Below are 25,115 nucleotides of genomic sequence, written 5' to 3'. Positions count from 1 at the left end.
AGATGGACGCCTCGCCGCCTGAACCCTCACGGCGCCTGTCCCTCCCGGAGCCTGTCCCTCCCGGAGCCTGTCCCTCCCGGAGCCTGTCCCCATAACTCAGCCCAAGAAAATTGTCTCCGTCTCCGCCATGGCCGCCCAAAGGGACGTCTACGCCATGGTCGAACAACCTGCTCCGCCCTGGTCCCCCATACCGTCCTGGAGTCATCGGCCCCTGGTGACCCTCCGGGGGAGGAGTCCAGGATGCCCGCCCCAGTCACAGTCACCACCTAATTGTCATCGTCTCTGTCAGTGTCATCTTCACTGTCATGTGTTAGTCTCCGTCTGCACTACAGTTCCCATCATCCTCCTTGGACCACACCTGCACCTCCTTCATCATTAGCCGCACCTGCCAGCACTCATCATCATCTGCATCACCTGTGTTCTGCCAATCAGTGTTCATCTGTGTCACCTGGTTTCTGTTAATCTGTGTTTGTATTTAGTTCTTTTCAGTTCAGCCAGTCTTGGTCGGTTCTTAGTTCTAATTAGTGTGTGTGTGTTCATCCTGCCTGTCTGTACCTGTTGGAATCTTATTATATTTAGTAAAAGTTTGTATTGGAGCCTTCTGACTCATCGTCTTCATCTTCCTACACCACACTGTGACCGCTGCCACTAACGACTAATTTTCTAACAATTAATCTTTGGACTAATTTTTCGATTAGTCGACTAATCTAAACGACTAATTAAAAAAAATCAAGTGTTTATTTCGTTGTGTCCATTTTATTTTGAACTCAACTGAAGGGCCAAAACATAAAATGTAACCTGTTCAAAAACATTATGCAATAACAATCTAAGCATAAGTATCTGCATTTCCATTAGGCTATACCATGTTAGTCAAGAGTCCTAATCTCATCATCATGGCTTGGCTTCGCGAACGAAGATTTAAGAAGGATTTTAACCCTCTGGGTTCGGCAATCACGCGTGATTTGCTCGATTTTTTTCACATAGCAGCAGCATAGACTTTTTACTTGGTTAATGAATACTATGTCATTTATGGTCATACAGAAAAAAAAAACATGAAAAAAGAATCTGTGAGATGTCTACTTTTGTATGTGTCCACTTACAATAAAAACAAACCATTGTGCTTTTGTAAAATAAAGAAAATAAACGGGGTATGCGTTCTGTCTCTCCATCTCGGTGAACTTTTTTTTCTTGAGCACGTCTATAAACTGAAACAAAACTCAGCGAATACTTGTCTCACATTTATGAGCCATATATCTTTATAAACATGTGTGTACTTTTAAATTATCTGATTCAAAACAAAAACAAATATTCTCTGTTTAAGTAATTTGTATAAAACCAACAAGATTTCCAGTATCTCAAACGCTTGCTCATTATTTTTTATTTGACCACGCCCACGCGCGCAAAAGAGATTGATATGCAAATATCCACGTGAAGGAACGCAACGCCCTCATTAGCTCAAAAACAACGCACCAAACTTCATCAGTCCAATGCTTTTCGCCGAGGTTGGAAAACATGCTGTGATCTTACATTGGATTTAACTTACCTCAGAAGAAGAAGAAGATCGCGATTTGAAGATAAGAAAGTTGTAAGGTAAGAAATGTATTATGAATAATATTAGTTAGTGTTATTGTTGAATTGCAGTTAAGCTGTTGCTAGACTAAAATGTATGAAATCGACAGAAACATGTTGAAATATGAACTATAGACAGGCAGGCATACCTTTCAATACGAAATTTATATTCATGTACGACACAAGGTTGTTCTTATGTTTGATAATAAAACACAGCATGATATAGTAGGCTAGTAGGCTATAGTGTTTACTATGGTGAATATTATAATGTTTAGATCCGGGTTTACTGTTAAATACGGTGTTTGTGGATATCTGCTCAAATGTAACGTTAGATATGTATAATATGTTAATAATAATGTTTCATAGTTGCTCGATCCAGTAAATTTTCTCTGCGCCCGCTCTGAGTTCGAAAAGCAAAACGCACCAAACATTAGCTTTCATGGTTTACGTCAGAACGTCATAACGATTGTAAACATTTGAAGTAACATATCAATAAATTTTTCTCTAGTGTAGTGTTACTAGGCCACCTGCTATAGGCTATTGTTATTATTTTATGCAGCCATACACGTTGGCTAAATGCATTGCACAACAAACCTGGTGTTCATTTTAAATATATATATGTAGGCTATGTGTGTGTGTGTATTTTATAAATTGTAAAAAGCTATTTTAACCAGAAAAATCTCAAATGTATTCCCAAAATCGTGCAGCCTTTCTCTTGATATCAGCATTCACAGTTGTTTTTTTGTTTGCTGTTGTTGTTTTTTTTTTGCAGGGACCACTGAGCCACTGAGTCCTGCTGACATTCACATGAGTCTCTGTACATGAACATGGTAAATGGAACATGGACAGGTATGTACTATGTTTCAGGAATGGCACAAAGGTCTCTGTTGAACAGAGTGTGTGTGTGATCTAAAGATCAGTGTGTTCAATAATGTGCTTTTTTGTCATTTGTTGTGTATCTTTGGATTATGTTGTGTTGTAAATAAATCCAAACAATCAAAAAGCCATTCTTTTTTAAGGCTCTCCTCATTCTTTGTGCAAGGCTCCTAATGATAGGGCCTGATAGCACCTTATAGGGCCATTATGGGAGGGGTCTTTGTCTTCCTCAGGTGTGAAAAGCATACATATTAATGAGAGATTCACACAAAACACGTCATAAAAGACTTTATTGTCTTATCTGAATTAGTCAGGATGATTTTCACATAGTTTTGAAGCAAATATTCTAGGCTACGTGATACAATTTTCAAAAGTCTTGTGAAGAAATAATTAGTAAGGGTTTTATGATCTTATTTCAGTGATATTTGTTTTTTGTTTTTTCACAAACCACGCATAAACGCCATTATCTCAAAACTAAAAACTTTTACATACATGCTGCTGACATATTACGTAGCAGAGTTTGTGCTGAACACAGTGTAATCAGACTTTAGCCATGAAAATGTCACAAGTATCAGAAATAATCACAAATGTCAGAGCATGTCAGTAGGGCTGTCGCGATAACCGCAATATTGCGGTACCGCGCTACTGACAGGCCAACCGCAGAGGAGCCGCCAAACCGCGTTCTCTTACGAGAGTATCTCTCGTACTGCGTAATAGCTTTACGCTAGGGGAAAAACTCTTTTCCACGAGATATTGAAGCCAAAAATTATCCTTAATTTTTTATTAATGTAAAACGCTTTGCAGCAGCAAGCAGACATAGGCGAAACAGCTCGCGCGCCTATTGGTTGCTCTTGCGGCAAATGCAGCAGCCTATCGAGAGAGACTCTGCGTGACGTAATGACCAATGGGGGCAATTCGCGCCCATATCGTCACGTCCCGCCAGAAAGGGCGTGGTCTCACCCTATAAATATGCTCGTTAGGCTGGTAGAAGCTGATTTTTATCTCTTCAGCGACGCACACGCATCGCTGGATCCGGAGTGAGAAGCCGCGCCGTCGAAGCAAGCCTTTCAGCGGGACGAGCTCTGGAGTCGCTGGCCTCGCCGCCTTCAACTGCCGTACCTGCTGCGCTTTCCGGCGTTCTATATCCTTTTTATACTCTGTGTATCTTTACTCTGCTGAGAGTGTTTGCTCGCTTACTTGACGCGACTCACACTTCTCTTCACAAAAGAGCTGCGTCTTTTTAAAGATGCCATCCTGTGGCTCGTGCCGCGCCCCGCTCAGCGACGGAGACCGGCACGTCATCTGTGTTTCCTGCCTGGGTGAGGATCACGCGGCTCTCGCGCTCGCTGACGGCGGATGCCCTCATTGCGAGCTTTTGCCTATGGTGACTCTGAGGACTCGCCTGGCATCATTCTCCGAGCCTTCACCACAGCCCGCCGTGGTGCCGCGCCGCAAGAAGCGCCGCGCCCAGCGCGCTCCCGAGCTTTCTCCAGCCCGCCAAAGCTCGCCGGTTCGCCCGCCAGCTTCGCCGGCTTCGCTCGAGTCGCTCACTGACGGACAACGGCCGCCGCCTGCCGCCTGCCGCCGCGTCCGTCCACGAGTTCGACGAACCCACCGAGGCGTGTTCTCTTCTGGCATCCGATAGCGAGGATTGGGCGAGCTCCGTGGACCTCCCCTCCGCTAGCGTTTCCCGCCAGACCACTGGTAAGAGAACCGGCATTGAGACTGAGCTGATGCGTCTGCTCTCTCAGGCCGTGGGAAGCATCGGCCTCGATTGGGAGGCGCCCGCGCAACAGGCGAGCTCTGTGGACCTCCGCCTTCTGTCCGTGAGTCGTCAAGGAAACGGGCCAGCATCAAGACCGCGAGCCCTAAAAACCGCGGCTAGCTTTCTTTACGTTATAAGAAATCTACCCCGCCCCCCATGGGCGTGCGTCACCGGCAAATGAGAAAAGAGTGTGTTTTAGTCCCCGCCGAGGCCGGACTAATCTCCATTTCTCAAACATTTCTCAGCTCCTAGTTTGAGCGGCTGAAAATGTCATTATTGCAGCAATGAGCCTGTTGTATAACACGCACACCTGCATACAAACGCCGACACACACAAAACTGTGATGACGCTCTCTTATCTGCTTGCGCTAGTGTCTTTCTCCCTGTGGCCCAGTGGCGGAACCCGAAGCTTTCACGCGAGAGACCCGTGTTCGATCCCGGCTCTCGCAGCAGATAAAAAATTTAGTCTCGCCGCGGCCAGACTTCCACCGAAACTTTTCGCTCGTTCAGTTCCAGAAAATGCGACTGTTCCAGTGTATTTTGCAGTAAACAAGCTGGTACCACGGCCCGCTTGCCTGCACATAAAGGCCGTTTCCATGGCGACCCAGAAAAATCATGTAATCTTTGTATTTCTGGTTTTCCGGCCACAGCCGATGGTGTTATAAGTGTAATAAAATGCTCACAGCCCAGTGTTCATTTCTACACACAAACACAGCCCGCCACGGTACAGGGCTCGCACAAATGAAATCGACGCATGTCAATTGTGCATTAAATGTAGTGAATGTGCCCACAACCCAGTGCCCACAAACACTACCACGGTTTCTGTAAAACGAAACCAACACAAGTCTTCCTAGCCTCCTAGGAAATCGACGGTGTTTCAGTCTCGCCGTTTCCAGACTTCCACTGAAATTTTCGCTCGTTCAGTTCCAGAAAATGTGACTGTTCCAGTGTATTTTGCAGTAAGCAAGCCAGTACCATGCCCGCTTGCCTGCACACAAATGCTGTTCCCACGGCGACCCAGATAAATCACATAAATGGTGTATTTTCTGGTATTCCGGCCACAGCCGATGGTGTTATGAGTGTATTGAAAATGCCTACAACCCAGGGCTCAATTCTGCACACAAACACAGCCCGCAAAAATGCAGGGCTCGCACAAACAAAATCGCCTCATGTCGATTGTGCACTAAATGTAGTGAATGTGCCTACGTCTCAGTGCCCACAAACACTACACACCACATGTCCCACGGGTTCTGTGAAAACGAAACCAACACGCATTCAGTCAGCTCAGGCCGACGGTGTTTTTCAGTGCAGTAAATGTGCCCGCTGTCCTGCGCCCACATTCACTCACAGACATGTTAAGCCCCACGGGGCTCGTCCCGCTCTCTCTCCCTCAGCAAACTGCTATAAGGGTTTTGAGCGCGGCCAGGCTGCCCGCCGCGATCGGCGCGCCCCCCGCCTCACACACTGTAAACACAGTGTCTGCGTTACAGCACGCCGGAGCTCTCTTGCCGTCACTATGTCTCGGCCAGAGCCCAGATCTCATTCTACCCCTAGTGCGCCACGGGGACTGGTTTATGTCAATAGATCTGAAAGACGCCTATTTCCAAATATTTCTCACTGAGAGCAGCGCACGTGCCTGGTCACCTGAATGTGGGACCAGACAGACTGTCCAGGAACAATGTTCCAGCAGGGGAATGGTCGCTGCACCCGCAGACGGTCCAGCTGCTGTGGAAAACGTTCGGCAGAGCACAGGTGGACCTATTCGCGTCCCACGAAAACGCTCATTGCCCGGAGTTTTTCTCGAAAAGCAAGGACGCGCTGGCTCATGTTTGGCCCTGCTGCCCCCTATATGCTTTTCCTCCTGTCTCGCTCCTGCCTCAGGTGTTGGAACGAATCAGGGAGAACGGATGCCCAGTGCTGCTCGTAGCTCCGCTCTGGACAAACCAGAGGTGGTTCCCTGCCCTGATGCAGCTGACCAGCACTGCCCCATGGCCTGTACCATTGAGGAGAGACCTCCTCTCTCAGGCCGAGGGCTCGATTTGGCACCCTCGCCCGGAGTTGTGGTCCCATCAACGGGTACCTGCTAGCCTCCCAGAAGGAGTGTTAAACACGATCGCGCAGGCTAGAGCTCCGTCTACCAGGCGGCTCTACTCCTCGAAATGGTCTGTTTTCTCTGCATGGTGTCAAGCCCAGAGCTTTTCACCTGTGGAATGCGGGGTTTCGGAAGTGCTTTCCTTCCTTCAAGAGCTACTGGATAAGGGCAGGACCCCATCCACGCTCAAAGTATATGTGGCGGCCATAGCAACGTTTGCAAAACCGGTGTCTGGCCAGTCGCTGGGGAAAAACGACTTAGTCGTGCGTTTCCTTAGGGGAGCTCGGAGGCTGAACCCTCCCAGGCCCCCTTCAGTCCCGACGTGGGACCTTTCCACGGTCCTGGAGGCCATGAAAGGCGCCCCGTTCGAGCCAATCCAGCTGGTGGACATGAAACACCTGTCGTTCAAAACAGTGTTTCTCATGGCTCTCGCTTCAGTGAAGCGCATAGGGGACTTGCAAGCGCTTTCAGTAAGCGCGTCGTGTATGGAGTTTGGGCCTAATGACTCGAAGGTCATTCTCAAACCTAAGCACGGGTATGTCCTGAAATCCCTCAATACACCGTTTAGGGCCCAGGTAATTTCCCTGTCCGCCCTTCCGGTTCTCAGTGAGGAGGAGGACGCGAGTCTCCTTTGCCCCGTCAGGGCATTAAGAGCTTATGTGTCACGCTCGTCTGTTTTCAGACAGACGGAGCAGCTTTTCGTTTTGTTTGGCGGGCGTTCCAAGGGACTCGCTGCCTCAAAACAGAGCCTATCCAGATGGATAGTGGATGCCATTGCGCTCGCTTACTCTGCAAAGGGCCTACAGTGCCCCTTGGGTGTCAGAGCGCACTCCACGAGAGGCGTGGCCTCTTCGTGGGCTTGGTCGAGCGGGGTTTCCCTGCAAGATATCTGTACGGCTGCGGGCTGGGCCTCGCCGTCTACATTTATAAAGTACTATAACCTGGAGGTACCCGCCTTACAAGCTAAGCTTTTGGCGGTCTAAAATTCAGTGCTATCTGCCCCGCTGTGCGGCCCAGATGCTGAGTTTACTGCAGCCCCATGAGTGTTGACACACGTATGGCCACCCAGATCAGGCTGAAAGCTTTCACCCTGGCTGCGCGTTTTATTGTCATATGATAGCCCCGCTGGGTGCTTTTTTATAGGGAATGACGCTTCCAGCCTCTCTTCCTCCACTCTATGTGAGTTTATGGTGATTATGCACTACATGAGCCCTGGGCTTCGGCCCTTGGGACTTTGGTGTTGGATCCCTGTACGCACGGCGTGTTGCATTGTGTTCCCCTAGCGTAAAGCTATTACGCAGTACGAGAGATACTCTCGTAAGAGAACGTACTCGGTTACTAACGTAACCTCGGTTCTCTCTAGAGAGGGAACGAGTACTGCGTATCTTGCCGTGCTTGGAATACGCTCTGGTTCGCTTCAGCGATAAAAACCAGCTTGTACCAGCCTAACGAGCATATTTATAGGGTGAGACCACGCCCTTTCTGGCGGGACGTGACGATATGGGCGCGAATTGCCCCCATTGGTCATTACGTCACGCAGAGTCTCTCTCGATAGGCTGCTGCATTTGCCGCAAGAGCAACCAATAGGCGCGCGAGCTGTTTCGCCTATGTCTGCTTGCTGCTGCAAAGCGTTTTACATTAATAAAAAATTAAGGATAATTTTTGGCTTCATTATCTCGTGGAAAAGAGTTTTTCCCCTAGCGTAAAGCTATTACGCAGTACTCGTTCCCTCTCTAGAGAGAACCGAGGTTACGTTAGTAACCGAGTACGTTTTTCCCCTAGCGTAAAGCTATTACGCAGTACTCGTTCCCTCTCTAGAGAGAACCGAGGTTACGTTAGTAACCGAGTACGTTTTCTTTTTTCATAAGGCCACCCTTCGTAGTTCGTAGTCAAGTCAAGTCAAGTCATCTTCATTTATATAGCGCTTTTAACAATGGATTGTTTCAAAGCAGCTTTACAGAGATAAACATATAATTTAAGGTAACAGATTGTTTTGGCGTTATAGCGGTTCTTGAATAATGTTACTTCCAGCTAAAGTTAACTTTGATTGATTCACCTCCGTCGAAATGATCAGACTTTAAACGCGAACCTGTGATTAACGCTGACGGCGTTCACATGCTCATTCAGAAATCTATAGTTATGTGCTTTTTAAAATATGTGCGCAGGTTTGTAATTCATACAACCCAGCCTAAACAAACTACTTTTCTTGCCTATAAATTTTGATACAGAATTTTGTTTTATTTTATCACTTCGGGGTACGCGAGCCGGAATTCACAACGCTTTATCTGTAAAGTGGGAAAGGGATCCTCCATAGGGAGAGGATAGTGGATACTTCAGCACTGCATTGTCATCGGGTCCAGGCAAAGCTCCCTCGTCAGATCTGGACACGGCCTGGATCCGGCAGGCGGCGGGAAAACCTCGGGATAAACAAAGACACTAATATTAGCGTAGATGCCATTCTTCTTATGATGTAACGAGTACATCTGGATTTAAGGGAAGTGTTCCCAGTTCCGGCTGACCTAATCTATGCAGCCTAACATTGAATTTATAGAAGTCTATAATGTATTATGTGTATGCTAGGGCAAAGAGATGTGTTTTTAGTCTAGCTTTGAACTGACAGAGTGTGTCTGCTTCCCGGACAATGGTGGGAAGACTATTCCAAAGTTTTGGTGCTAAATTGGAAAAGAATCTCCCGCCTGCAGTCGATTTAGATATTCTAGGTATTATCAACTGGCCGGAATTTTGAGATCGCAATAGACGTGAAGGACTATAATGCGTTAAGAGCTCGCTCAAGTACTGCGGAGCTAAACCATTTAGTGCTTTGTAGGTAATCAACAATATTTTAAAATTTATACGATGTTTAATAGGGAGCCAATGCAGTGTTGACAGAACCGGGCTAATATGGTCATATTTCCTGGTTCTGGTAAGAACTCGAGCTGCGGCATTTTGAACTAGCTGTAGTTTGTTTATTAAGCGTGCAGGGCAACCACCCAGTAGAGCATTACAATAATCTAGCCTTGAGGTCATGAACGCATGGACTAATTGTTTTGCATTTCCCAATGAGAGCATATGGCGTATTTTAGATATATTTTTAAGATGGAAAAATGCAGTTTTACAGATACTAGACACGTGACTTTCAAAAGAAAGGTTGGTATCAAATAGCACACCCAGGTTCCTAACCGACGACGAAGACTTGACAGAGCAGCCATTAAGTGTTAGACAGTATTCTAGGTTATTACGTGTGGAAGTTTTTTGTCCAATAATTAGAATCTCTGTCTTTTCAGAATTTAGTAGTAGGAAATTACTAGTCATCCAATTTTTTATATCAGCTATGCATTCCGTTAATTTTGTGAATTGGTAAGTTTCGTTGGGTTTTGAAGAAATATACAGCTGAGTATCATCGGCATAACAGTGAAAGCTAACTCTATGTTTCCTAATGATATCTCCTAATGGTAGCATGTACAGAATGAACAGCAGCGGTCCTAGTACTGAGCCTTGTGGTACGCCATACTGAACTTGTGATCGATAAGACATCTCTTCATTTACTGCTACAAACTGATAACGGTCAGTTAAGTATGATTTAAACCATGCTAATGCAATTCCACTAATGCCAACATAGTTTTCTAGTCTATTTAAAAGAATGTTGTGGTCAATGGTGTCAAATGCAGCAAAAAGATCAAGTAACACTAATAGGGAGAGACAACCATGATCGGATGATTAGAGCAAATCATTTGTGACTCTAATGAGAGCGGTCTCAGTGCTATGGTACGGTCTAAATCCGGACTGAAAATCCTCGCAGATATCATTTCTTTCTAGAAAGAAAATTCGTACCATGTCTATTGAATGTTAAATAAGTTAATAATGATAACAAGACTGTTTATCATGGTGATTTGTACAGAGGCTTCGTGGATATGGACAGTGAAAGCTAACTCCATGTTTCCTAATGATATCTCCTAATGGTAGCATGTACAGAATGAACAGCAGCGGTCCTAGTACTGAGCCTTGTGGTACGCCATACTGAACTTGTGATCGATAAGACATCTCTTCATTTACTGCTACAAACTGATAACGGTCAGTTAAGTATGATTTAAACCATGCTAATGCAATTCCACTAATGCCAACATAGTTTTCTAGTCTATTTAAAAGAATGTTGTGGTCAATGGTGTCAAATGCAGCACTAAGATCAAGTAACACTAAAAGGGAGAGACAACCATGATCGGATGATAAGAGCAAATCATTTGTGACTCTAATGAGAGCGGTCTCAGTGCTATGGTACGGTCTAAATCTGGACTGAAAATCCTCGCAGATATCATTTCTTTCTAGAAAGAAAATTCGTACCATGTGTATTGAATGTTAAATAAGTTAATAATGATAACAAGACTGTTTATCATGGTGATTTGTACAGAGGCTTCGTGGATATGGACTTAAGCCTAAACAGACAGTGAATGAGATCGCCTGAGCGCGTGCGATTACCTGCGTCTGTCTTTGAAGTCAAGTCATGTATATTCGTGAAAAGGTTGCCGTTTCCAAGGAAAGCGAATTTGTCGTATCATCCTTTTAACGTGTAAGGGTAGGCTATTTACCATGAATGGCGTCAGCGCTGGTCAGCATTACACAGCGCGAGGAAGCCGTGGGGGGAAAGCAGCGAGTCACGCATTGGTCTCTATTAAGTGAAGCATTGCTTCAGCTTTGCCCAAAAGTGAAGCATTGCTGGCCAGCTGAGCCTTGAAAAGTGGAGCTCAAATTTAAAAAAAATAATTAACGCCTTGTTTCATTACATCTATCATTTAAGGAATCAGCTTTTTTGAACGTTTTCGTTGAATGAACGGTTTAACCTGTTAAGCTTCAAGCCCACTTTTGAAAAATCCCCAGAAATCACATACCCAAACTGAAACAGATACAGTTCATGAACCCTTTGCACTAAAAGCACAAGTATGATCTCATTTGAAAGCTGACACCTGGTTGTTTATTGTAAATGTAGAATGAATTATTGTCATAATGAAAAAAACAATTTTAAATAGCTTCAAAGTTTTGTAAAGTTATTAGAAATTTATTTTTATGAAACATCTTTATGAAAATAAAATGGAAGTTGGCCCTGGAGCAATCTAGAAATGCACTGCAGCTAAAGCCACATGTCTGACCATTTTATATTTAAAATCTGAAAATGATAAGTATAAAACTCTGTATTTAGTTAAATGTTTTTCAAGATCATGTCAAATTACTTTATTTTGATTAGACTCTATTAGCAAACTGATGTTTAGTCATCCTCTGAGTCATCTATTCAGTCTATTGTCTCTATTGTTTTGTGGTGCCCCATTCAGTGTCAGTCTCCCCTGTACACATTCACACCTCTCCAGACTGGTTATTATGGATCTAAATATGCATTTCTTTTGTCTGCATTATAGCTACTAACGACTGGCTATTCACAGGCTATTCATAGGGTTTCAAACCCTAATTTCTTTTATCAAAATTCTCACTAAATATTTGAAACTGGTATCAAATGCACTGAAACATTTCAGTAAGCATTCCTATTTAGAAAAAAATCATAAAACAATAACTGCTCGTGGCAGGTGCGCCTGGGCTCGCTAGCATGTTAGCTTAGCACACCATCAATACACGACCATTTATGAGATTAAAATTATGTTTGTGCTCCAAACTTACTATATAACGCAAGTCTAGTGTTTTAAATAATCTTCTGTGATCTAACTTGGCTTCATATTAAAAAAAAATCCGACAGAAAATGTATTATTTAGTGTTCTGAACGATGATGAAATCTATATCGATTAGCATTACATTATAAATATAATCTATTATTATGAAATACCTGGCATGGCTTGAAGAACACAGGTAACTCAAATATCATTGCAATCATGTTTATTGTTTTCAAAACATCTTTATCTGCATGTTACAGCGATCTCTGTCAGCTACTTTCTGTATCACTCAGTGACGTCCTGGAATGTCACATGACTATGGGTCTTCTTCTTCATGATCCATATATGGACTTTTATTGGACACATATAGCGCCCCCATGCCATTGGTATGAATGGAAAACACAGCACATCTCAGTAAGAAGCGATCATAACTTACATCGACGCATTTGGGTATAAATTCAATAAATATTATTCCTGTCTATAGAAATATGATGTGAATCTATGAGAATATATCAATATTTCTCCACATCTGCACATTGTTGAGCTAAAAGCCCTCAGGGACGTTGTTTTGTGAATCGCTGTCATGACGACAGCACGGAGTGTTTTTTATGAATGGACCAGCTGACGCTCATAATTCATATTAAAGGTATCGACTCATTGTTTTCATTTCATAACTCCTGACACAAATTAAGACATAACTGTCACTATAAGTTTCTCAGAATACAATAGTGGTCAAATACTGAATCTTGAGGCTTATATCTTTTTAATGATGTATAGTTTGTCAAGGTATAACATTAAATCTGATAGTATATTTGAACTAAATAAAAAAAAAAACGCTTCAGTGCGCCGACGCTCTGGAGACGGTTAAGAGGTTAATGACTCACTCAAAGACAGTCCGTTGGGATAACAATGTAACTGCGCGCTGAGTGACAGTCTTTCAATGCGCAGAGACGCTGTTTAGTTTCGGTTACATTGGTTACATTGTTTTTGTGTATGCTGACCACGTCATAACACGTATTTATAGCAACAAATAAATATAAATAAATAAATGGCGGTAATACCGCATATCGCGCTATTGAGCCACTCAAAATTACCGCAAGGGAAATTCCTTCACCGCAACAGCCCTACATGTCAGAACACCTCCAGGACCCAGAAAACACCTCAGACCCCAGAGGGTTAATTTAAGGACTGATAACTACAGACTTTTGCATGCACACGAGAAACTTTATTGTGCCCTCGAGAAACTATTTACATGCAGGAATTTTTTTGCATGCTTACAATTTACAATTACGCATTACAATTTTTACTTGTATATACTATAACCTAATCTATGAAGAAAAAGAGAGCAAATATGCGCATGAATTAATAGAAATCTAGGCCTATTTGCTCAAAATTTGGCTTTCCTTGGGCTGATGGGCTGATGGCACAATATGGCTGTGTGCATTGTTCTATTTGCCAAGTTCAAGGGTCTATAAAAACACTGGTGCTTAAAAAAAAAGTGGTCAAAATTTGGATTTCATTAGGGCAGTACATTATCCTATTTCAAGGCCTTATGTCTGCTTTAACACATTCTCTATGGAGGCCAAGAAACCACAGAGTGAAATGGACTAATGGTGCAATAGGTGGCTCAGTATGCATTGTCTAAGCTAAGTTTAATGGTTTCTCAAACACACACGAAAGTCAGCATATTGTTTTTATTTTTGCAAAGATCCTTTTAGTGGCTCTGTAAGAATGCTAAGAATATCATGAGAAGAAACCCAAAACGCTTATAACCTGCATTTTTGCATAATGAAAAAGCGCACCTTGAATTCATTCAGTCGTTTTTGACAATCACTAAACAGCTGCCATGAAAACACACTTCTTGTATGATAAATTTATTTTCATTAAATTCTTAATTTTCTATTATAGAAAACTAAAATAGGGCCAATAGTCTGGCAATGCAAATATTTTTCCATACTCTGCTTTCTTTTTTCCATACTTTTCCAGACCTGGAAATTACTCAAATTAAATTTCACACTTTTCCATACTTTTCCAAACTGCGTAGGAACCCTAACTGGTCTTATCAAACAAAGTTTACCGATATTTATTCTAGACAGTTGTAGCCAAGAATAAAATTAATTCAAAACAGTCCCTTGAAGCTACTAAAATGTGTGACAACTACCTTTAGAAGATGAGACGTGTTGGTCACTGAAGTGTAAATTCTATGTACTGGCAGGGAACAAATTACAATTACACCAATTACAAGTTTTTCTTGCATAGTACATATATAACATATTTGCATGTAAAGTGAAGTAATCCTTCTAGATACATTTCTAAATTGTATATGCATTAAATAGATACACATAAGATTTTCATTTGCTACACCAAATCAGTGATCTTACATACGTCTTAGGTACATGAGCTGAATCATTGAGTCATGAGTGCTATTAACTAACTCTCATGTGCTTCCACCTTTCACATCTCTGTCCACCACCTTTCACATCTCTGTCCACTCACTGCTTGTGCTAGTGAGTGACAAGCCCTTCACTGACCATGGTAAAGTCTTCTTGCCATTAAAAAGGCTCACCAAGTTTACCTCCTGTCAGAATTGATTAACCCACAACTCTACTGTTCTTTCTGTTTATGTGGCTCAAGAGACAGTGATTTAAACTCAAGATGACATATCTAACACAATTGCATCAAAGTAAACCAATCTATTTTACTGTATGCTAACAGTTAGGCTACGATTGGTCTTGGTTTTGAAAAGGAGAAGTCTTGTGTTTTTTTATATAAAAGGATTTACAATTACACATCAGCACCTATCCAGTGTTCAACAACTTAGCTTACTCAGTTCTAATGAAGTAACAATTACTCCAGTTGTTATACAAGTAACAATTACTCCAGTTGGTATACAAGTAACAATAAAATGAAGCTATGGGGAAGTCTGCCAAATAAATTCATAAAAAAATAATAATAATTCATATGACCTCTTAAAGGACACTGAAGCCATTCTGACCGAAGCTAGTATTGCAGTCAGACACAACGTGGCCAGGTCTGACCTGAGACAACCAGATACATAAATGTGGCTGTCTGGCACACTCTCCTTTGTGTTTTCCTCCTGCATGCTGACCACATGCAAATTTCAGTGGGGATTGTCAAATAACCCTACTTCAGAGGCGTCAAAACTGCTGAGTCATCTAGGAATACCAAATACTAAGGATTTGAAGAGCTCAGACACATTTTTCTACGTTAGAAAAAAGCGGTGCTTTTTTTCAGCCATCCCATTTTGACGTGTAAATCTGGATCTTTCACTTCTTTCCAGCATAGCCGCCCACTCAAAAAGAGGCTCTGAGCTCCAAGCACTTGAGAGGTTGAAGTAACAGTGAAAAGTCTGTTTAGAGACAGTCACAGTTAAGAAGTCATCTTGTTATTTGCCTCGCTCTGCCTATGTGATACTGTAAACAAGGTGTAAAGGGTAGGGCAAGGTTAATGCAAAAACCTGCAACGCCATGGTAGATGAGTCATAGCTCATTTAGATTAAAACAGGTGGTCAAATGTCAGAGAGTTGAAGAGGGTCTAAAATTCTGGAATAACATTGCCTCTCTCCACCCCATGAATAAATAAATATATAAAAATTAATTCAGTTTCAATATGTTAATTTTAGTTGGCTGAAAAAGGACAAGCAGTTTTGATATCTTGAGGACAGATGCAAGTTTTAAAAGTTAGGGATAATGGATGGTTGGACCAAACAACAGCACAAACTAATAATTCCTCCTAGTAACTTTAATCACTTTGGCACCATTCCATTAAAGTGAAATGCTAATGCACAGCATAAATCTCTCCTTGAAGTTAGCAGAACCAAAGCCTTAGAGATAGAGAGAGAGCAGACATAAACTGTTGCTCACTTTAGTTTTGCAGAAGTGCTGAAAGCGGGTTCATTTTCTTGCTTTAAGCACTGCATTTGGAGCTATAATTGTAACTTTGGCCTGAGCCAAGCTCACAAGCTAGCTGAAAATGGCTCCCTTGAGGGAGGAGTCTTCTATCTTTTTTAGGAGCTCACAGGCCTTCAGCTTTCAGAACTTGACCTGCCATATTTCTTATCTGCCACAGAGCTCATTATCATGACCTTGCCAAGAGATATGGGCCGTGGTCTTCACATCTTTAACGTGGTTTTCAATCTGTTCCAGGCCATTTCACAGCTGTATTTCTATATGCCTTCTCTCCCACCGATTTGCATACACACCAACAGCAATGCTATATGAGTTAATTTTTCTTGTTGAGCTGTATTGAGCAACCTTTAGTGTGGAATATTTATATAAAATAAAGGTTATAACTGATAACCAAACCGAAAAACAAGACATTTCGATACTCGACAGTATCGAGGCAATTCTGTCGGTATCTAAAAAGTATCGAACTCGATACCCAGCCCTAGTCCCATTCATGGGGTGGGCGGGGTTTATGACCTATACTGGAACCAACCACCTGGGGGGCGATCAAGACGCTTTGCCTTCACTTTTCAGGCCTTGTGCGGCGTGCTTGTTATAACCAAGGGGGTAATCCACCAGCCGGAAACTGAAGTCTCCCCGGGCGCCGCCATTGGCTAACAAGCCTTCACCTGCTGTTAGCATTCCATTGACTCCCATTCATTTTTGCGTCACTTTGACAGCGAATAACTTTACATCTGAGACGCTTAAAGACTCCATTTGTCCATTATTTATTTCTAAAGAAACACGACAATGTATAAAATGCTCCATTACCTTGTATCTTACGCTGTGGCTCCGTAGAAGACGTTTTTGTAAAAATAGGCTAACGATTGCGTCATAACACGCGACTCTCTGTCGCATAGAAGAGAAATGACCGTAAAGACAGATGTAAAAGCTCACGCGCAATCGGGGGACGTGGAGGCATAAAGTCAAGGGAGAAGCCCATAGAGAGTCATAAAGTTGCTCCTGCTGCGAGCTCATGAACAGCTAATACTCACGATCTCCGGCTCTGCAAGATTCAGAAGGGAATGATTCAGATTCCTCTTGCCACAGCTACTAGAAGACGTACAACTGTCAGTCAGGTTTCTCACGTCACAACTACGTCTTCAAGCTCAGTTTGAGCATGCGCAGTGCACTTGCACTGAAAAAAATGAGTCGCTGGATCAAAGTAAAAATATTACTTCAAATTGTTACAAGTAATCGGTTTACTTTTTCTCAACTTGACTTACTTTCAATTGACTATAGAAATGTGATTTGAGTAAATTTAATTTTATTTACACAATACACATTTCTATAGTCAATTGAAAGAAAAAATACTCTTTCAACCAAAGAGATTTGTTTAATTAGCATTAAATTATAAATTATTATTTGGATTAGCTTAATTTTTCAAACTTTTAGATATTAACCCTCTGGGGTCGACAATCACGCCGGCGTGATCTGCTCGCTTTTTTTCTTATCAGTGCAAAAGAGACTCAAAATACTCGGTTGAGTTTGATCTTACATATAAGTGTTATACATCATTAGATCCTGTTTAGTTTTTATTTTTTTGTGGATACTCACAATAAAAACAAAGTGTTGTGTTTTTCACCAAATAAAGAAAAACAAACATGATGCGAGTTCTGCGTTCTCTCTGTCAGTGAAGTCCATTCTGAAACGCGTCCTAAGATTAACTGTAACTCCGCGATTACTTGTCACACAGGCACGAGAGATTTTTCTTTATGAAGCTTGAATTCTCTTCTTTTAAATGAAGTAATTTATATAAAAAACAAATATTCTCAGTTTATGTAATCTGTATGAAAAGAGAGTGCTGTCAGTATTTTTTTTCCCAGCTCATTACACTTCATTACGCGTTAATCTGACACGCCCACGGAGGACGCGCGCTATTCAAACGCAAATGTCGAGGCAAGCCATGACAATGCCCACATCAGCCGTTCCACCGCGGCGGTAAAATGTGTGGTGTATTTGCTGCCTTTTACCGCTAAGAGGCGCTACAATCATAGACTCTGAAAAGTGTTCGTTTATTCTCTCTATTGCGTAATCTGCTGCCGCGCCGCGGAGCGATTGAAAGCTGGTAATAGCAGATGAATTCAACAAGTGAAACGTAGTTAAAATAATTAATAATCACAATACTGAAATTAGGCTACTGAAATGAAATTGAATAAATAATGAAAACATTTCAACATAAAGCATTGCAATAAAAACATTTAGGCTACATCAATGAGGCTTTACAACGGCATAAGACGTTAACACTAACAGCGTACAGACCGTAGCTCAGTGATCAAAGCAACAACACGAGCTTCGAGGAGCTTCAATAGACCCGAGATCGAATCTCAATGTAGCATACATGATGTTAACCGATGTTGACCTACAGCGTTTATATTTTACCACCTTGATGCTTAAATAGGTAACTGTTTATAACTGTTTACTTATAGTTAACTTATAAGTTTACTTATAGTTTTCTTAGTCAAGAGTTTTGTTTAATTATCATTACAACATAAATTTGCTACATTCCTGTAGAACCGCAGCCGCTGCACAAACGACAAAAACTGATGAAGGAAGATTCAAGATTGTCAGCCGATTGCATCAGAAAATGAAAATGAAGAAGCTCGTCTTTAGTCTGCTAAATTATTGTGTAGGCTAATGTAAAAGAACACTAAAATTACTTAAGTTTGAAACCAAGTTCGAACATTTCAAGGTTTAAATAAAGTGTTGGGACAGTTTTTTTTTATTTAAAACAGGGTTGCATTGGGTTTAGAGTTTATTTCTTTTGCGATGCAAAATAAGAAACACTAGGCTAATCTTATTCTTGCGACATTTTAAATTTGTATTGCCAAAGAAATTACAGCTATGTTAAACAATTAAAACAGTACAAAACGAAAATTGTCCAAAGAAACATAATTAAATTAAAAACATGCGTTTTTCTTTGCCTCTCTCGCGCTGGATCTCTTTTATCCTTACAATAATTTTGCCTGCTCATCAGGCTGGCTATCCGACACTCTCCATATGAAAGAGGAACATTAACACCTTTGTCCAGCAACTGTCCCTCAAACCCCCCACAGGCTATCGGAGTCTGAGGCTGACTTAACACAAAGAGAAGTCGCAATTCACACTTAAATCGCTATTCTAGACAGTGTTGATAATGAAGGAATTAAATGATTTAAGTTACATGTAGCCTAGTGATATTTCTGTCATAAAAGTTTATTACTAAATATTACATTATTTCAATAATTGATGAAATAAAACTGGTTTGGGGCAGCTTTTTCCAAGCAAAACTAAATATAATCTGAAAAAAAACGCTTGTTAATTTGTTGTCATGAACAAAATGTTCAACTCAATAAAGTCTACAGGGATCTTTGGATCCTTACACCTAGGCATGCAATTTGTGAATTAAGTTTTTATTTTATTTTGTATTATTCAAATAAATATCGAAACACGGTGCTTCGTGGTAATGCTGCTAAATTAAATAACATTTATAGAATAATTATGAACTTAAATGAAACAATATCGCAACATTTCGTTTTTACATTTGCATTTACATTTTACATTTTAATTCAGGGCGATTTAGCCTACATTTAATTAGAGCGAGATTTTCACCCTTGTCTTGTCATTTTCTCATTGGGAAGCGCTTACGTTTGAGTAGATCCTCTGTACCTCTCGTTTTCATATGGATTAGCCTACATAATCAGATAACATTTATTAGCCTAAATATTTAGACATTTAAAGGCTTTAGACATAGCCGATTTCTTATCGTGACTGAGCTGAAGTGGCTTTCGGTTCATTTTTGTGATGCGCAGTTCCCGGAGACAGAGACGACAGATAGCTATACTGTTTTTGTCGTTAGCCTAATATGAATACAAGTTTACAGTTTTGAACGATGTAAGCTAGGCTACTCTACTCTTATCTGTATGACCAAAAAATTACGGAATCGCCTATTAAGTTATTTTAGCTGTAATAATGAGAAAAATAAATTAATCTAAATGAACGCGCCGCCGCGTTTGTCGAACACTAACTCACCATGCCAGAATAAAACCCGACTTTAGAAAAATGCATAGGGCCACTCGGCGTGGTGTGCCAAAACACTTAATTATAAACTTCAATATTTCATTCAAAATAATCTCATCAACACGCTTTGTGAAATTTTTAAAAGCCGTGCATGCATTAGGGCCACTGGAACTAATGAACAACTGAAACGCTGGTTTTGATTTTATTGTTTGTCGTTTAAACGTGCCTGTTGCATATCTCTATTTTATATATTTGATATTGGTGAAGTAGCCTATAGCATTGATTAGCTGTGGAGGGAGGGGTGTGGGGATTAAAATAATTCAGCAGAAGCAGGGATGTTTAGACCAGAAGGAAATCCCTGTCCCCCCTGGCAAATCACACTTTACTTAAAACCATGTTTTTTAAAACTCTAGGTTGTAGGGAACAGACCTCTCTGCCATGCGCGCGCATGGTTTGGAGCACAATCTGTCTCGCATGCACGCTCGCTCTAGATAGATTACGGGATATTTTAACTAATTTGCGGTATAACTAGTCGATCACGAGTGGCTCAACAGGTAGATCTATAGATAAACTATATCTTTTAGGAATTTGACCGACCGGGTTGACACTTCAGCGTGAGAAATCGGGGGTGTGGCGTGAGAGCGTGAGATTTGGGTCAATTGCGTGAGTCTCACGCTCAGTGCGTGAGAGTTGGCAGCCCTGAAAAAAAAATATATATAGTATATATATATATATAGGCTATATATAATTGATTTATTACAGAACTGCTTTTGAAATTACGATTGGTAGCCTATTATTATACAGATGCAAAGTCGTTCTGTTGGGTACTATTTTGTGTGTAAAATGGAAATGCATGATAATTGTATTTTATATATATAAGCAAAAAAACTGTATGGTGTAACAGAGTTTTAGAGCTGGACAAATCTAAATAAATATAAAACTTACAACAGACCAGGCTTGTGCGGGATTTGAACCCGTGTCATCTTGATGATTAAACGTAAGTTCTACCGCTCGGCTATGAATTTTCTCACTGAGAAATACCCGAACGTCTGTTTCTCACATGAGCGAGAAAACGTTTTGTCTTTAGCCTGTGAGTGTAGGCCTATACTTTAGCCTTTTACAGTTTTAAAAGATTATATCTTATCTGTATGACCAACAATTACGGAGTAGGCTATAAATGTTTGTTGTAGGCTTATTTGGAAATTACCATAACTTGTAGTATTTCATCCTTAGGCTACAGACATTAGCCCCACTTACGTTTTGCTAAATGTCCCTTTGCGCCACCTGGCGGTCATTTCGCGAACGACTTTGAAATGCGACTGGTTTATTTTTACCGCGGTGGATGGCTAAAAATGGTATGTGGATGGCTAAAAGGTGACTAAAAATGTGCTTTTGGCTTTCATTTATATTTTGATTGTTTGTATATATATATATATATGTGTGTGTGTGTGTGTGTGTGTGTGTGTGTAAATATTTATTTATTTATATATATATATTGTCCTTGCATTCTTTCTTGTGTGACACCCCTGAATGAAAGGCTCATTAGTATGCAGTCTGCTCAGGTGAGAACTGCCTAATTATTCATGAGGGGGTTGGGTCGTTCACGCCCATCCGCATATTGCCTTTGCAAACAAAAAAATGTTTTTCACAATTTAAAACAATCTATTGTTTTATGTGAATGATTAGGCAGAATGATTTTCAGATCAATTTGAAGCAAAAACTCTAGGCAACAACATCCACTTGTCAAAAGTCTTGTGGACAGATATTTAGTATGTTATTTGTGGCCTTATATTAGAAACTTTATTTTTTAGTTTTTTCAATAACCACGCATAAACAATATTCTCTCAAAAATACAAACATGTACATACATGTTGCTCACATATTATGGTAGCCCTGTGTGTGCTATATAGAGTGTAATTTCACCTGTGCCATTAATATGTTTATAAGCAACTGAAAAAAGCAGAAATGTCAGAGCATGCCAAAACATCTCAAGGACCCCGAAAACACCTCAGACCCCAGAGGGTTAAACATCAAAATAAGTACAAAACAAAATTACACACAACATGAAATATCACAGACTTTTTGTCTGAAAAAATAAGCCTTTTACACTCTGGAATCAAACATTTAACTGTTTATTATATAGGGCTTTGTTGATACAATTATATATCTAAAAATAATCACTCTACTTTTTCTAACAATATTGTATTGATTCTTAAGATCCTATTAGCAATGACCGTTCATATTATGTCCTAGTGACTATTTACACTTGGCCATATCATGCGTTTTCTCTGATCAAATAGCTATAGTGAAAAGACTAGGTTTAAATGCGATCTGAAACGCTTTCAAGACACTTTCACTTTATGAGGTGATTTGAGACACATTCCATATGCAACTGTACAAATGTAAAAGCAAATTCGCCACAGCAGACTAATAGGTAAAAAATTAATGTGTGAAAGTGTGTTATACTGGCTCCCAGTAGCCAGATTTCACAGCACTACTTGCAACAAGCATCTCCATCTCCACAGATATGGCTCACCAGAGATGAGCAGAACTGCTGAAAATGAAACTCAATGTTCTGCATTACATCCTGAATCTCAACACAAAGGCATCTTTATTAACAGTGGAACACTAAATTCTCTCTTCTGTTGAGGAAGAGCCTCTCTCTCCTATTACAGTCTTTGATCTTGAAATCAGCTGATGATAAATAAAATGGAGCACATATCTGTTGCTTTAAGTGACTTGAACTCTGTTGAGTTTGTATAGCGCTGGATTGGATTTGTATTCAATGTATGTAGACTCATTTATTTGACCAAGTGTAAGAATCAATAATGAAGAAGTGTGTCTAACTAAGAGCAAACATTAAAAGCAGAGCTGCTTCCATGAGACACAGGACAAAACATGAACAAGGCCTGTTGAGCTCTAAAAATGAGCTCTTTTTTTTGACACTTTCTTTCAAATTAAAGCCAAAAGACTAGATATGATTAAATTAATTTCTCTTTTGTCAAACATGGCACTTTAAGGCACATCATACAAGGGCTGATAGTATGTCAAACATCATTGGATCTCATGTCTAATTCATAATGAAACTCAATTAATTTGCCAACATTAATGAGATTTAAATGCTATACAGTAAACAGGAAGAATTTAACATTTTCCTTCTGTTCCTCATACAGACATATGATATGTCATCAGGATACATGAAATAGCAGAAAGAAAATCGTGGAAACGACATCCATTCATCCATTTTCCAAACCGCTTGTCCTACTGTATACGGTTGGGAAGACGGATGGCCAGTTGGGAACAACATGATGATGATTAAATAATGACATTTCTTATTTTGGGGTAAATATTCCTTTAACATTAGCCTATAATGAAAACTGCAAAAATGTTGATGATTTTGTAATTGCAGGACCTACAGTACATGATAAAGTGTTTTCATACATTTCCAAGGCGCTTCATGTTTGCGCACTAAAGACCCATTTCTCTCTCTCTCTCTCTCTCTCTCTCTCTCTCTCTCTCTCTCTCTCTCTCTCTCTCTCTCTCTCTCTCTCTCTCTCTCTCTCTCTCTCTCTAAATATTCAAACGTCTTCCATTCATTGCTGCTTGGAAAGCAAGCTCGCTTGCATTAGGAACTGGCTGCATACGCGCTTTACTGTTGGGCGCGTTAATAGAGTAACTCCATAAGAACCAGAATAGGCTATTTGTTGACTGAAACGATTTGTCACGATTGAAAACCAGCAGACAGAACAAACTACACAATACGCACGCGCAACCCAAGTGTTATCTCTTACAAACTGCGATCTGACCGATCGAATTTCCAACACTAAGATGTAGTTTTTTAAACTGAGTTAATTCGTAGTCATATTAAAATATTTAAGTTCCGAATATGACCACAATATCACATTTCTACCAGATAACACATTGGAATTTTGAATAGAAAAACAAAATCAGGAAATGTAGTACAAGTTTTCATTCAAGGTTATACGTTATAAGAGTATGCAAATTTCTCCCACATTTCCTATTAGAAAAATGTCCACTATAAACGCACAACAGTTACACGTTCACTTTTACCTCAGTAAAACAAAAGCTTTATGTCGCATCATTAGCTAGTAGCCTATATTACAACAGTGTGAATAAAATGCCGATCGATAGAGTGACTAATTCATCTTTAAAAAAAAATGCATCCTATATTTGAGTGATATCCTCTCAAAGTAACATTCGTCAGTCTTGCCCGTGATAAGCTCTTGCTCTTGGTCAGGTTCACGTCAGTGTATCGGTCTGCGGTGGCGGGAGGAGACCTGTTAAACCTTCAAACAAATGACATGTTCCTCTCAAAACCACTTACTCGTGAATAAAACACTGCGGGATTTTACAAAGACGTGCCTTTAACGACGTTTTCCGATCTTCAAATCCATATGACACACGTTTTACGCACCATTCAATCTTAATAATATGAAATGCACCTCACCAGAGATAAATCCTTTTTTTCCTCCGACGGACTTGAGACACTTTCTGAGCTCTGGCAGTTGATTTCCACCTCTGTCTTTCCACTTATTTTCCAGCAAATTCTTTCAAGTCCAATGGGTGAATTTTTCAAGTATTTGCCTCAGATGCTGAAAAAAATGGTAGTGGGGAGCGCTGGTAACGTTGGTAAGCCTGCCCTCATCAAACGAACCTTCCCGCCCCCTCCTTCTCTCACGCACAGATTGGTGCTGGATGGCGACAAATTTCCCGCTCGGAGGGGGGTATAAATACATCGCCGTGGATCGTTACAAAGCAGTTAGTTAGATGAAGGCTACGGTGACCCATTGGCAGTGCGCCGCTAAACAATTAAAGTATAGTTCAGACAAAATTATGTTACTATTTCACAATACTCATGTTGTTCCAAACCTGAATTTTCGTTGGAATCCAAACTGATTTTTATTTATTTATTTCACTTAGGTTCATTAGGTTCAGTTCAATTTCCTCAGAGCTTTGTATAATTAAGACAAATCATATTACACATTTTATCCACTACTTTTGTCATGCTTTTAGTTATATGAATTTATTGCACATTTTTTTCGCCCCTATAATTGCAAGATGAGTCATCAATATTTCTGGTTTGTTTCCTGGAAGTAGAATATTTTATACAAATAATTTATTAATTAGTCATACAACTATTTTAGATGTTTTACACAAATGTCTACTAAAAGACAATTA

The 25,115-nt window shown here is 40.7% G+C and overlaps 1 protein-coding gene across 1 annotated transcript in view; it reads right to left on the bottom strand.

Moving 5' to 3' along the window:
• gabra3 (gamma-aminobutyric acid type A receptor subunit alpha3) overlaps positions 1-24,592 on the bottom strand; it is a 597,199-nt gene extending 572,607 nt beyond the window's left edge. The window contains exon 1 of the mRNA XM_056239111.1: positions 24,385-24,592. The gene's annotated coding sequence lies outside the window, so the exon portion shown is untranslated. The remainder of the gene's footprint in view (positions 1-24,384) is intronic.
• Positions 24,593-25,115: the final 523 nt, after the last annotated feature.

The sequence above is a fragment of the Rhinichthys klamathensis genome, unplaced genomic scaffold (genome assembly GCF_029890125.1).
Source record: "Rhinichthys klamathensis goyatoka isolate OS25496 unplaced genomic scaffold, OSU_Roscu_1.1 h1tg000554l_1, whole genome shotgun sequence".
Taxonomy (NCBI): domain Eukaryota; kingdom Metazoa; phylum Chordata; class Actinopteri; order Cypriniformes; family Leuciscidae; genus Rhinichthys; species Rhinichthys klamathensis.
This window is presented reverse-complemented; position numbering and strand designations above follow the sequence as displayed.